The 15,302-nt window shown below is 44.2% G+C and overlaps 1 long non-coding RNA gene across 1 annotated transcript in view; it reads left to right on the top strand.

Annotated features, from left to right (window-relative positions):
* The first annotated feature begins 15,140 nt into the window (after nucleotides 1-15,140).
* Nucleotides 15,141-15,302, top strand: part of LOC142602083 (uncharacterized) — a 68,256-nt gene continuing 68,094 nt past the window's right edge. The window contains exon 1 of the long non-coding RNA XR_012835756.1: nucleotides 15,141-15,227. This is a non-coding gene — a long non-coding RNA (uncharacterized LOC142602083). The remainder of the gene's footprint in view (nucleotides 15,228-15,302) is intronic.

Here is a 15,302-nt window from a genome sequence, read left to right on the forward strand (position 1 = left end):
GAGGCAGAGATGCCTAGTTTCTTTCACTGTCCATCTTAGTGGTATAGTCAGAGGAAACCTGGGTGATGCTTGCAAACGTGAGCAGGTAGGAACAATGCTTGAGTTAGAAGAAACTAGAAGGTAGCTGACCCAAAGATGTCAATGCTGCATAGGCCCCCTTGGAGCTATAGCCAAAAAGGAATCATCTGCATTTCATTTCTCTCATTTGTATCCAATCAGGACACATTTCCTGAGGATCTGAATGGAGAATAATTTCTCAGAGGAACTACTATTCCCTAAGTCATATAAAAGAGGACACAGAGTCCGTGTCAGTGAGCAACCCAGCTTGGTCTTTGAGCATTTTCATGAATCCTTTTTATCTTTGAGTTGAATAGCTCCAATTGCATGGCAAGATGGAATGCTAGAATGAATGAAGAGGAAAAAGGAGAAACAATAACCTAAACCAAGGACTTATATTGAAAACAGGACTCAGGGAAGAACAAGTAACTGCTGGCTCTGTAGGCCAGCTTGCGCTCTCCTGGAAATTTCTTTCATCGATGAGACAATGTAAAAATAAAACAGAAGCACATTTCAGATTGCAGTCAGCATGTTGGCTGATGAATGGACATAAGTATCAGAGATTACATGCCTGACATTAGCCTATAAATGGTACTCCAGGCTCGTATTCATAAGTGGACTTCTGGTAGTTTGGTCAAGCAAGGAAAGTGAGTACAATCATCACTTCACCAGCTGTGCAGGACTTGCACAGGGTACTTGTCCTGGCATGCAAATCCCAGATGCTGTTAAAGCCCTGCATTACCCAGCAGAAAAACTGGAGTGGTGGCACTGCTTAATAAAGGAGAAAGAATAAAAAAGACAAAAATAAACCCCAAACAAGAACAACTAACTAATTGATTTTAAAAAGAGAATTACTTTTGATGTCTGCACAGCCAGCTGTGACATCCATCTGCTTTTCTCCTTCACAGCATGCGCAATGCTGCTGAAGGTATGGGTGAGAAATCCATGTGGTGGTTTAAAATTCAGCATGTGCCTTGAAATGAGAACTCAGCTGGGCAACAGCAGTGTGGTTGTAGAAGCGTTGTTTCTTTAGCCTCAATAATGGGAAGACAAAAACCTCAGTCCATGTGTTTCAGTAACCAATTGTTAGTTAACAACCTCTCAGTCTTGTTTAATCCTCGAGTGCTAATAGAGGAGCGGCAACATGATTGTTTAAAAAATACAGTCTTTCATTAAAAATATTTTCTGAGGTCTATTAGTTAACAAACAAATGTATCTAATGGGACATAAATAATATACATGGGCAGGCAACATAAAAAATAAAAGCGATGCATATGCCAAAAACCACCTCTGGTTATATTGTGTAACGCAATGGAGAAGATAAATGTAAATGAGAACAAGACACAGTCCTGTAATTGTAAATATATAGATTCGTAGAGAGCTTTGACCACAAAAAAGTGACTGAAATTGTCAAACTCCTGACTGCGTGCCAGGTACCCTGGGGCTGAATTTGACATCCACTGTAATGCATTGGTTAGGGAGAGGACTCACAGGAAGAAACATACCTCTGTCCTGAAAACCCCTGCCTTGAGCTGGGCCAGCTGCCCAAAAGTGGTGTGCTCTATCACAGCATCTCTGTCTGTCCCACCACATTTGTCCTCCCATGGCTTTTACTGATCCTTCGCCCTTTTTCTTCCTCCTCTCAATGCCTTGGAATTGGACCTATTGAGATCATGGTGTTGCCGCCTTTGAAGTGAGTCCTCCTAGCTGTCGGTACTGGCATTCTGTGCACAAGGCACCTGTGGGTTTCGTGCCAGTCCTGAGCTGCCAGCGCTTCATCTGCCTATGAGGACACTTGAAGTTTGGATCCCTGAAGCCACAACCTTTGCTCATTTGGCTCAGTACAATGGTAGGAAAAAATTTGTGGTACTACTCCCTTGAAGGCTGATGCTGGCAATGAAAAGAAATTCCTGGATTTGAATGCTTGTCTGTTTACTTATTTACTTTTGCGTTCAACAGTGGGAAAGTATTTTCATCTTCCTCCTTGTCTTGTCAAACCACTTTGTTCATCACAGCGGGCACCGGCGTGCAAAACTGGACTGTAATAATTTATCCTTGTCCTGAATCTCTCTTGGTCCTCAGTGAAATGCTGCGAGGCTGGGAGAAGACCCGCGATGGATTTGCGAGGAAGAAATGACCACCCTCATTCTCCAAGGCCACCGCAACCAGCTCGTTCCTTGCATCACCTTGGGATGTTGGCTTCCCGTGCTGTGAGGCTGGTCTGCCGCACATCGTTGCTGGAGCTCTCTTTGCCTCTCTGAACGCATGCCCTGCCACCCTGCTTGCTTGCCTTCCCTTCTGCTTTATCCTGTCTGTGAACTCCTGACCTTGATTGCTCCCACTCCTCGCCTGTGCTCCCCTCCCTCTTCCAAGCTCCAAGATGGTCTCGTGTTTCTTGGAATCCGGCAGCGCGAGGGCTTCTTGTTGATTGGTATAAACAATCCTAAAGGTCACATTTTTCCCCCCCTGCAGAGGGAGTTGGAGGCGGGGGGGGAGGTGTCTAAAATAAAAGGCTTCTCTCAAATTAACAACCACAAGGATGTAAACATGGAAGCCAAAGGGAGCTGCTCACCAGCAATGTGAGATGTGCCAAAGAAGCCCCTCGGGGCTTTCTTAGGAAAGAAATTGTGGGCACAAGATGCGGCATGCTCTTGCGGCTGGCTGAGAGGGAGAGGTCAGGGTGCCAGGGGATGGTGGCAATCACGCCCTGCGTGAATGTTGACATCGGATTTGAGCAGCTGTGTTTGTGCCAGTGCTGGCACCGGTCATCCCACTAAGCTGGGGGGAAATGTAGAAGTCCTGGTGGCTTTGAGCTGCAGGGGCAGGAGGCCTGGAGCTGTGGGACAGCGGATAGCATTTCACTCGGCCAGGCGCTGGGTGCCATCCAGCTCCGAAAGCCGGTCGGCCGCCTTTGTGGACTTCAGTGGGAATTGGGTCAGAGCGCTGTCTGGGGAAAGGCTTGTGGAAAACAAGCAAAAAGCAAACGTAGGTGCTCAGTCGCCTGCTCAGAGCTCATGTCTGCTTTTTGGCTGAATTGCAGCCAGGTCTACGCTCTAGAGGTTTACTCACTTGGTTACATGAGTTCAAGTACAGCAGGGAGTCGCAGCGTTGATCAGCTTGGTTGTGCCAGGAAAACCCTTTGTAGGTGCAGCCTGCACTGCAATGAGAATCTTTTAACCAGTTTAGTTTATCTAATCCAGGGAGAGAGCTTAAATGTAAAAGGGCAAGACCTCTTCTTATCTTCATAAATTGTCAAGTATCTGAAAGACTTTGTAGGTTTAATTCTTCCTAGCCTGGTCCAGCTTCAGGGTTGTTAGCACCACTTTGCCCCGTGCTGCCTGTGAGTTGTTCTCCGGTGCACTGCAGGAGAGCAGGAGTGATTTGGGATGTTGCATGGTAGCCATTGCTTCCTTGCCAAGGCTTCAGAAGTGAGCAATCTGAAGAGCTACATTTCAGAACTATCCCACACCTTCAGCAAACCCAGCAAAACTTCATATCCTAGCAAGCTTCTCTGAATTACAAGTTTACATAACTTCAAGGGAATAATTTCATCGAAGAGAAATCCATAGAGATTAAGTGCGTAGAGATTGCATTCTTCTGAAGAAGCTGCTGAGCAAGAATTGTTGGAAGTGAAGAGGACACCTGAGGAAAGTACTGAATATGTCTGCTGAACTTTGTTCCTCCTTGGGCGTTTATTGTGGCCACTGCTAGGCACAAGATACCAAGTTAGATGAACTTTTAGGGCTTGATCCCCTCTCTGAAGGAGATAACCAGGCACAACTTCTTGTGTTGTGCGTTAGTGGGTGCATTCATAACCCTGCTGCTTTGACTAGATGGATGTAGGCAAACCAGGCCAGATCTAATTCCAGCATCCAAGAGCTGAGAAAGTATTTTGTATGTTTTTCTAGATGATCTCCTAAGGAAGTATGGTTTATGCAGATGTATTCTGTGTCATGAGCTTGTGCTCCTGCTTGTTCCTCCATCTCCTTCCTCAGGACTCTTTAGCTGGTTTCAACCTAATTAGGGAAGGGGGTAGCGATCTCAAGGGTAATCTAGTTTCTACAAATATAATGAAACTTAAAGCTGGTGAGGAGACACGTCTCACTAATGGGCATGAATCTCAGCACTTAGACATGAAAAATCACACAGGGAGAAGATCTTAGGAAGAATTTCAGCCATGGGAAAGGCTTCCTGGACCCAGCAAGTATGTCGGATACCCAGTTTCATTAGTTCTACTGCTTGTTTTTTATTTATATTTTTTTCCCTGGACCCATACTTATCCAGGTTCAAATGGAAGCAGAGTCTCAGAAACAGCAGGAAATTTTTTATTTTTTTATTTACTTGTATTACAATAGATCTTAGATGCCCAGAGATCAGGATCCCATTGTCTTGGGTGCATTCCGTCTCATACACAATAGTAGACAATCCCTGGTCTGAAGTGCTTAAAGCATCCAATGCCGGCTCTGGAGCAAAACTGGGTCACCAGCTTGCACACCAGGTTTGCATCCAGGCTCGAGGGCTTTGAACTTGCTTTCTCCTGAGGAAGAGCCCTTGGGGCCATGCGGTTCCAGCTGCCCTTGTAAGAATTCCCCAAAGGCTTGCTCGGATTGTAACTGAGCTTATTATGATGCTGGTGATACTCTCCTGCAGTTAGTGCTTGAAAAATTAGGTGCTATTTGCCTCCATGTCTAAACCAAAAATGATTGCCCATGTCCCCCCTCTTGCCTCACAGAACTTTTATTAGATGCCAAATAGTCCATTTCTATCTTCTGTGGGGTGGGAAAGGAAGGGAGGTGGCAGATTTGAGAAGATATGTTTGTGTTTCAAATGGTATGGCTATTTTAACTATTGTCTGCTTTGTTGGTCTGTTGCTAAAGGGCAACAAACTTCATTCCTGTTCCCAAATGTTGAGTGGCTGGGAGATGAGATCACACTGAGGGTCGTTTGCTGATACATCACCTTTGTTTAAATTCCTAGCATATTATGTTTTCCAACAAAAAAAGTGCTTGGAAGAACTACTGGTGGCCCAGAGTGACTGCAAATGTTGAGTTCATCTCAACATAGGTTTGAAAACTGGGCAATAATTCCTCAAATTTAAAGCTTTGTTATAATTTCAGGCCTGATAAGGACTTCAGGGAAGTTCGTTGAATACTTGGTGAATGGGTTAGAGAGAGTGGGCTCCAAAACAACTGAGAAATAAGTGACTGACTTAATCGTCTGGCCTTTGGTGCTACAATGGACAATTCCAAACTATTCTTGCTGAAAACAGCAGTTTTAGTTAAATAGAACACTTCAAGGAGAATGATATTTTTCATAAGCAATAAACTGTTGTAGGAGCTGAAATACTAACCCAAGTCACATAAGAACTTCTCAAAATTTTATTTCGTTTTAGCCAACACTTCTGAAGGGCTTTTAATGCTTTCTGAGTCAAGCTCTTGTAAGATGCTCCAAAGTGAGATCCATAAAACTACAATTTTCCATGAAAAAATAAAGAGAGGAAAAAGACCAAAGACTGCTTTTGTGAAGCACCAGTATCTTTTAAGAGATATGCAGTGAGGAGGACTGGTCTGGGATCCTTCTCCTAAAGGAAATGTTGACTCTCTAGAAGAAAGAAGGAAAAACTTAATGCCCAGATGATTTGAACAATGGTTTTGCCATTATTCGAATCTTTGGTTTCAAGCAGTCAGGAGAGCTGATACTTTCTGTGACACATCTTGTCTCATCAAACACTTTATTTTCTTCCTGTTAAAGATTTCCACAGGAAATCTCCAGCCAAACCATAACATTAGGCATGATTCTTCCCTTATTTCCACTGCAGTAACGCAGCCTGAGTGGCAGGGGTAGACTTATTTTTGCTAAAAACTCAGGCTGTCAAGAACTGGCCCTTCTGCCGGAGTGGAGCGGGAAGCTGTTTGGAGAAGTCTGCATGCATATTTTCATAAGAGATGTCATGCTCGGGGGAAGTTTGGATCCACAGGATATGGAGGCAAGGCAGCCCACTTCCCCCATGGCAAAGCTTCTCTTTTTTCGGAAAGCGTCCCTCCCCTGTCTCCTGACAGGACTTGGGTCATGCTCCAAATTCCATCCTGTCCCTCTGCTTCCTGCCCTTTCACCCATCACCAGAGTGATAAAACACCCGACTGAAGGTTTTGCGGAACTGATTGCTGTGCTATACTTTCAGAAATTAAAAGTAATGTTGCAAAAACTGTTTTTGTGGGAATTTCAAAGAGACCGGATTGATGTGAGCTGCCCAGCATCTTGAGAGTTTTGGTGTCTGAAATTTGTTATGCTTTGATGAAAATCCCAGCCTCAATGCTTAGATTTTTGTTTTTGCATAGACTCCTGTTTAGCAACATGAGAAATGGTCTGAGACTGTCATGTTTGCCCTGAGAAAAATGTCCCTCAAGGAATGGATCCTTCAGATTTGGGGTTTTGGATTGATACGCTCAAGCTGAGAAGCTGGACTGCTGGCTTTACAGGAGTAAACTGCCCCTAGGAACATATCACTGCCCAGATACAAAAGAAAATCCACCCAGGTGTGGATTTTCTGACATTTTTGATGCATCTGATCTTGGTCACTGTTGGAGGTAAGACATTGGATTAGAGCAAGAGTGGTTTTCTCCAGTTTGGTGGCTTTTCCGTTTCCCTAAGTCCAGGGCTCTGTAGATAGATCTGTTTTGTGGGTCCAGAAGGAAAAGATCTGTGCGATATTTCTGTTCACAGCGAACTGTGGGACTGCTTTGATAAGTCAAGTTGTCCTAGAAGTGTTGCTGTAGCTGTGATTGTCTATGATTGTAAGCAAGGAGAGGTTTGTAGCAAGGTCAGCAGTATCAGCTGGTCCAATAAAAGATACAACCTTTGCCTTCAAACCTTGCCTCACTTAATAAACTAAGGTACTCTTAGGGCAAGTTAAACAACAAATAATGCTGAGCCTGGAAAAAATAGCTTGGTGTACATGTTTCAACTCACATAAGGAGAAATCTACCCTTTGAGCTGCTGAATGCTGAGGAGTGAAGGAAACTGGCTATCCTGATGGTGAAGTCTGGTAATGTTGAAAGTAAGGATGCTGATTTGAGGGACAAGTTTTAATCAGCAAGGTAGAAATGCAGTAATGTGCTAAGGTACGTTTGCTGGTTGCTTTCCCTATGTTGCCACCATTCCCAGCCTAGCCCACGTTCTTCTCCTGGTGTGTTCTTCAGATTGTGCTTTGGAGGTTGGAGAGCTAAAGATTTAGAGAGGAAACAAATGGGGGATCTCAAGAGATGATAAAGGTGGTTGAAATATGAAGCCGGGGTATAGAAATGTGCTCATGTTCTCTTTCTGGTACCCTTGAGAGAAGGTTATGGAGAGCTTTCTTGTATTTCAATTTCTTCTATGCTCTTCAAACATGTGGCAGTGTCCCTGTTTCCCTGAGGTGGCTGCTAGACACTGCACAAGTGTCTCATGGACATTGAAAGTCTCCTAGATTTTTTTTTTTTTTTTTTTTGAGATAGTTGGGCACATTGAACAGCTTTCTCTTGAAGTTCATTATATTGTTCTGGGCAACCTGCTCTAGGTGACTCTGCTTGAGCAGGGCGATTAAACAAGATGACCTCAGGAGGTCCCTTTCCATTTCCACCTCAACCATGGTGTGATTCAGCCTCTTGACTTGGAGTGTATTTCTAAGTGTGCAATGTGTTAATCTGGATCCTGGAAGCAGCATATCTCCAACAGTACAACAGAATTACCCTGTATTAATGTTTTGATATTCCACCTAGCTCATTTGTACGTAATTTCTGTGTTCTTTCACACTATGCTTCAGTCTAGACCCAACCTGTAGGTAGCTAAGCAGGGTTAGGAGGTGATGCCCTGCAAACGTATCTAGCAGCCATCCCTTCCAGGTCATCTTTTTAGAGCAGATCCTGCCTATTTCTCAGTGCTTCACAGCCCTTTGCCATTCTGTCTGTGGCCCTGGCCAGGCTCAGCATGCCAAAGGAGACAAAGCCTCCTCCTGCATAGCTTGGGCATAGCTCAGCTGCATTCTTCAATGACTGTTTTTCCCCAGTGACCTTACTCTACAGCTCTGGTGGTCAGTTGACTATTATGCTGTGAGCTTGCCCGCATTCCTCCACCCACTCAGGCAAGCGCTGCCCGCTGAGAAGGGGCGGCGAGGCAGGGAGGAATCCAACTGTCTGGGGACTTATTCAAGGGAAACAGAAATTCCAGGCCTTTGGGACTGTTTTGCCCATCGCTTCTCCAGTGATGGGGAGGTTGGAGCAGCTGTGTGAAGAGAGTCTGACCGCTGCGGTTGCCACACACCCTGCAGTGACAGGCATTCCCATGGCAAGCTAGCAGGCTCTCCTTGTTGCCGCACAACTTGGCCCTTTCCTCACATTGAGAGGAAACCCCAAGGAAAACAGCCTGGAGAAACCTTCTCAGAGCAGTTGCCACTTGTCATGTTTGTGGGGGCCTTGCAATAACAGGTTTAGTTCCTCAGGTCCCCCCTTTGAAGGCTGCGAAGCTAAAGATCCTTAAAGACTGTAAATCACACAGCTTGTTGGTTTTGAGAGCCTTTTAATTTTGAGCACTTAATGTGCAACTTCTAAAATAACAGTTTTATTTTTTTTTATATGTGTGTCAGAGAGAGACTAGACTTGAACTAGATAGGGAGTTGCAATGCAGATGATTTTTCAGCTCTGGAGCCAACTCAGATTACAGTGGAGAAAGGTTTGTACAGTAAGAGGAGAAGGTTAGAATCCTGCTATTTTATTATTACCATGGTTAGATTAGAAATGTTAAGGATTTGTGAAGAAATGACTATGTCAGGAAAATTTATGATTCTCATAGCTCACTCAGCCACTCTGCACATCCTGTATATTTTCTGACATACTTCCAACAGCATAAATATCAATAGAGTAATACTGACATTTAGGGCCTGATCCAAGTCTCATTAAATTCAGTGGAAACACTCCCATTGTCTTCTGTGGAAGATGGATCGTGGTCTTGAAAAGGAACAAAGGAGGAGAAAATACCAAGTGGGGCTTCGTGGGGCTAAATAATGTTGTTATCAAATCAGAACTCCTCTGCTTCCTGACTCTGAGCATTTTGCTCTGTGACCTTTAACGTTAAATTATTGCCAAAACAGGAAGAAGAAATTAAGGCTTGATAAGGGTTGAGATGGTCACAGATTTTACCAGCCTCACTGATGGAATGTGACAATTTCTTCAGTGGGAATGAGTAGGGCGTGAATTGTTCATCAGTTGTTCTGATTTATTCAACCTTTCAGCCCCATAGTTTGCAGTGGCAGGGATTACTAGAAACTCTGCAAAATAAATTCTTTCTCCCACTTAGTTTATAACATCTGCAGGCGCTTGAAGAGTTACAGATAGAGGATAAGCTATTGTAAATGGCTCCATTTACTTCATTGAAGAGGTAGCCCAGAATCGGCTCTGTTGATACCATGTGAGGATCTGTTGCAAAAGCTTTTTTGGCTTTGAAATCTCTTTCCTTTTCTAGATCAAAATCTTTTCCCCAAACCTTTCTGCACAGCAATTAGCTACAGCTGTGTTTTGCAAAGCCACCTAGGGAATTTGGATGTCCAGTTCCCATAAAGTTTAATGTGAATGAGGTTTCCAAGCAGCTTTGAAAGTTCAGCTGAGTTAGGGCTGGAACCTCCAGGTTTTGATACAGTTCTGTACATGAAACCCCTGCATCTCTGGATGACAAAAAAAAAAGGGAAATTTGAGTTTTTGTCATCACCTTGCAGAGCACAGGCCTCGATGAAACAGCTAAATCAGAGCTTGCAGCACCTGCAGAAGTCACACTTCATGTCAAAAGAAGCAAAAGTAGTTTTTCTAGTGTTCTCCATGCTTTTTAGGACCAGATTTCCAAAAGAGTCCCTCTTTGCACCCAAATACAGGCCAGGTTTCCAAAGGGTCCTTTTATGAAACCATAAATGCTGCATCTCAGTGCACTGAGTTCTGAAAATCTGGCCAAGGATGGAGTGAACACAGAAGATACTGTACTCAGGAGTACCTGGCAAGTTGCAGGCCAGAACAAGCTGTAGGGTACATTTCCCTGGAGAGATTATCAGTGAATGCATGAACTTTCTCAACCACAGCCACCCACAGAACTTCCAGTTCCTCCTCTTGTCTCATTAGGAAGTTCATGTCTGATCTGTGAAGTACAAGTACACAAGGCAGCCTGTCATCTCTACTGTTTGAGGAAAAATATACAGGGAGTAACAACTGGAAGAGCCAAGTGAAACAGCTCAAGAATTGCAAGAGCGAAAGTTGGACTTACACAATGGGTGGAGACAGCTCTAAGCTACCAACATCTACAGAGGTGATACCTTCGCTATCTCCAAAACATGCCTTAGGAGGACAGGGAAGTGGACAGGAGGGAAAGGAGAGAGAAAGCACTTCTAGTGCAACTAGCTGATGCAGAAGCCTCATGGAAAGAGATGGTTATTTAAGCTGCAGACTTCTCAGAAAAGGAACATTTTAGAAATATTTCCTGTAGCTACACCAGGGGTCAACAAATCTTAGCCAACAATCTGGAGCCACATTGGTAAACAAATATGTACTGAAAAAAATTAAAAAAAAAAAAAAGAGACTTTGAGAAATAGGTCCAAGGCAACTTAGATGACTAGCTTTCCAGTGCTAGTACTCGGTAGCCGCAAAAGCAGTAAACCAAAAAGATTTCCCCCTTAGTAAAAACCAGAAGCAGCTGTTTATGATCAGTCCTGTTTGGAACCTCCAACGTTGTAAAACTAAACCTGCACTGACCTGAGTGAATGTAAAGATTTTACAGGGCCTCAAGGTATATGCATGTTTGCAATGCTGTAGTAGCGAGGAGAAGCCAACTGGAGTACTTTAACCAATCTCCCCCCATCTTCCATTTAAAAGCTATGCTGCACATTAGCCCTCAAAGGACAGGAATGGTATGCTGCACTGTTTTGGACTCTTGTCTTACTGTTTGCAATATTTGTCTGCCAGGCTTTTTACTTTGCTGCATCTCTACCACCTTAGTCCTGGAGAGTTCACGGGGTTCCTCAGCTGTCGTGGAATTAGCAGGCACTGAAGGAAGTGGTGCTGAGTACTCAGGGATGGCTTTCTACCCAAGCATGACCTGAGTGAAAGGGCTTTTATGCTGCTGATTGGTCAGATGAAGGACACCAGGGAAAGCAGAAGTCCTGGTCTCCTATTCTGATGGCCTTCAGATAAATAATGATGTAGGCCAAATCCAACTTGGGTCACTCATGTTATCAAACATTGTCTTACCCTTTAGCTCCAAAAGAATGTCTCTTTTGTCCCCTGCAATTTTATTTTTTTTTCCAAAACTTTTTCAGAAAGTTTTTTTCTAAGTGCTGCTTGATGTGATCTGGATGTTAGATGGGTGCAAGTGCTTGTAAACCTTAACTCACTCCAGGAAAAAAGATCAGTGTGGCTTAGGTAAATGCATGTGCCTCGTCTGAGGGACTCGGTGCTCTGTGGCTCTTTATTCAGCTTTTCTCAACTAGGAAAACTTCTTTAGTCATTAGAAAGCCAGGATGGAAGAAAGAAGTGGACTGGTCTGATCGAAAGGACCTCACTCCATGAAGGCAAAGCGCAGCAGTGGCTGGTGCAGAAGTAAGCCATGGCTTCGTTTGCCTTGCAGCCCTTTTCCTCCACATGAAACAAAAGTTCCCTCTCCCCACCCCCCCTTTGCATTGTTTCCTCTCCTCTCTTTTTTTTCCTCTTCCCGTCAAATATTTAAGCAGAGATTTCCTTTCTGGTGGTGTGCCAAGCAGCATTCCAGCTCCTTTACTCTGTCCCCTTCAAAAATAAAAAGGCTGACCCCCATTTCCATAACAAAGGAAGGGACAGGTAGCCTTTGTTTGTGTTCCAGAGCATGACTGTTTTTCTTAGATTTGCACCAAAAGAAGAGAAATGATGCTGTTATTCAGAGGAGGAATTAGCTAGTGACCCCAGCAAATGCAGTAGCAATGGCAGTGAAATGGGTGGTATGAGCCGAACGCTTTTTGGTGATGAACGTCTGGCTTCAGCCAATTCCTTCTCTCCCCCTCTTCCTCTCCCTTCTCTCCCCACAAGATTTCCCTTTTTTCTTGTGTTTGAGGCACGTCAAACCCTGGAATAGCCCTCACAGGCATTAGTCACCGGTGATTAAAATAGCCACTAAGCAGGCAAGAGCCTGCGATGATTTGTACTAAATTGGGTAGCAGGGGTTGCTAATTTGCAAACCTCCCTTGTTATTATCGTTGGTTTTATTAATAGCACCAAGGGGCTCCAGCTGACATTAAAGTTTCATTTCATCCACTGCTGTACAAAAGTGGGGAAGGTAAGAGTTTGTCATCTAGATGGGCAATGCAAAAATCAGGAGAAGTGAAGGACTATCTGGTCCATACAGCCTAAGCACAGAGGTCCCATTGGTGGCCACTCAGGAGAGAGAAGGGGCAGACATGGGAAAGGGGCTCAGGTCCCCCTGACTCCGAGCAGGTTCTCAGCTAGGTGACTGCTCATCACCTCCCTGATGGCAGCGGCGGACTTGGTGGCCCAGTGCAGGCAGAGCTGCTGCCAAGGTGGGTGCTGTGCTGGGGTGAAGGTGGTGCTTCTGGGAAGCAAGAGTGTGCAAAGACAGAAATCAGAAACACCAAACAAAAAGGCTACATTGTTGGGCTTTTGGACAATAAACTCAACTGAAAGGGTAAAAATATCACTTTGGTCCAGAGAAGTATCCCAAACTGTAATTGCAGGTGTATAGCTGCATTTCCTCACCTATAAAGTGGAGACAGTAGTGTGACCTCACAGGGCTCATGCATGGTTTAAGGGTCCAGTTTTATACAAATACATGATCTTGGACCACTCCCAGTCACCTGAGTGAAAAGCCCATTTGTAATAAGGATGATTGATGTAATATAGTGACCAAATCTATTTGTTAAATATGTTGTGTTTCCCTATAGTAATTAGTATCTGCAGTGGTTAAGGTTTTAATTTCTAGGACCTAGAGGAAGCTATAAGGATTTACCCAATTTTTTAGCCCTGTAACTCCAATAGTTTAAAAAAAAAAACTGTGGTTTTTATTGCTTGAAGTCTTGGGTTCTGTCCCTGCTGATAGCTCATGGATAATATATTCTGATGCAGAACAGAAATTGGAAATTGTGTAAGAACAACTTAGGTCAGGCTGCAAGTATATCAGAAGGGTTTTTCCCTCTGTGTATCTGCTTGCAGCTGAGAGGAAGTAACAAAGAATGTGTTTAAAATCAATGGAATTAGTCGAACTTCTTTGACTCATAATAAAGGTCTGGATTTTTGGAGAGTTTAAGTGAAGTTTTGGCTCTGATTTTGTTTTGTCTGCAGTAGTCACATATCTCTAACTGCATAATAAACTACAAGATCTAAGCAGGATTGCTAGAGGTCTGCATCGCTCTGCAGTGAGCATCACTCTTGCTGCCCACACTGACAGTAATAGCAGTGGCTTTGTGAAGAGGGCACATTTTAAATATTGGTTGTTAATTTGCATGTTAACATGTGGTGGATTGAGCTAAGCAGAGAAATAAACCTGCAGTTGGTTGAAATACAGCAGTACATAATTTAAGGCAGCTGCCACCAGATTAAAACTGTGAGCACTTTGCTCAGTGAAAGGGGTCCCTGGTTTGGGAAAGCTGTTAATAAAGCAGTGAATGCTGGGATGCAATTAGTCTCCTTGCCGTTGATGAGGCTTGAGCATGGACTTCAAGCAAAGTGAGTTTTCAGAGTGTAGGGAGAGCGTCTAGGAAATGTTGTACCAAGCCGTGAGCATGGAGAGCCGGGAAAGCTGAGTGATGAGACTTGGGAAGACTTTGGAGTGGCTGTGAATGGATGTGCAGGGGAAGGACAAAGTGAGGGTGAGCTGTGAAAATTAGTCAAAAAATCTCGTCTTCAGCTAATTTATTTCAGTTTTCCATGTGAAAACGTCATGGGGATAGAGAATGGATGTTTGGCTGCTGGGTCCTCCAGCAAGTGTGGAGGTTTGGTAACGCTGCAGAGCCAGAGGTAAAAGTGGAGATGGTGGGGCTCACTCCTCCCAGCTGTGGGACTCGGGGAGCTGTGCCTGCTGGGGTGTTACCCTGATGTGCTGACACCTAGCATCTTGCTGGTTCATGCTGTTGTAACTTGGACTGTTCCTTTGGGTTTTATCCTGCCTGGTGGTTTTAGCTTTCACTTGATTACTGAGAGTCAAGGATGCAAAGAATCTGTGAAGTGGCAAAACTACCTTTTCATTATACATTTCCAAAGAGACAACCTCAAAATATTCTGAGAATCCATCCCAGGGAAAAGAAATCTCTAAACCTCCAATTAAGATACTGCCACAGCACCTCATTTTAGCGAGCTAAGAGCTCTCATTAGATCTTTCCCAAGCCACATCCCAGCTACAGACTTTCTCCCTCGAATACCCTAGATGGGGGGGGGGGGGGGGGGAGAAAAACAGAAAAGAAAGAAAAAACCCAGCCCACTTTCCAAATGCTGCTCAGTCTGCACTGATTATATAACATGATTGATAAAGTTGAGGAGTGAGCTGAGGTCAGAGCCTCAGGATGCTGGCTCCCTGTGCAATGAAGGAGCTTTTTGTGTGTACGTGTATCTGCATGGGGGATGAGGGTTGTGTGTGTTTCTTGAAAAACTCTCAGATGCTCTCCAAGGAATTCCAAATTTAAAGCGGTGTAAAATGCTCCATCAAACATGTTTTACCGTCTCAACGTCGCTGGCTGTTAAATCTACCCCAGTGGTTGTTTCTGAGAGCTTTTGAATAATCTCCTGATAGTGCTTTTTGCTGCTGGGCAGAGTCTTCATGGAAAACAGGGACAATTGTTTTATAGTCCTGTCTGGATGGGGTAACCTTGGAGGAGGCTGCTTCACCCGAGGTCATGTAAAACACGTAAAATATATTCTGCCTCCAAAAATAAAGAAGCTACATAAATAAGGCTGGGCCAGGGCATGAAGCAGGAGTCATTGAGGAATCTGGGGCTGGGGACTTGCTTTCAAATTGAGCAGAGACCGCAGCGTAGCTGTCACATCGAAGTGTTTTCCTGAAGCTTTTCTTGTTTCTCCATAGTGCCTAGGAGTGGGCCAGGCATGGTGGAAGCCAGAAGAGAGGTTTCTATAGGAGATCAGATGGGAAATCGCTCTCCCAGCTGAATTACCTCAAAATTGGTGAGTTCCTAGAGGTAGTAACCATGATGTTAGCTTACATGGAAGTAATGTATCTCGGTCCTTTGCTAATGGTCT

This window comes from Balearica regulorum, chromosome 5, assembly GCF_011004875.1.
Source record: "Balearica regulorum gibbericeps isolate bBalReg1 chromosome 5, bBalReg1.pri, whole genome shotgun sequence".
In the NCBI taxonomy this organism is placed as follows: Eukaryota; Metazoa; Chordata; class Aves; order Gruiformes; family Gruidae; genus Balearica; species Balearica regulorum.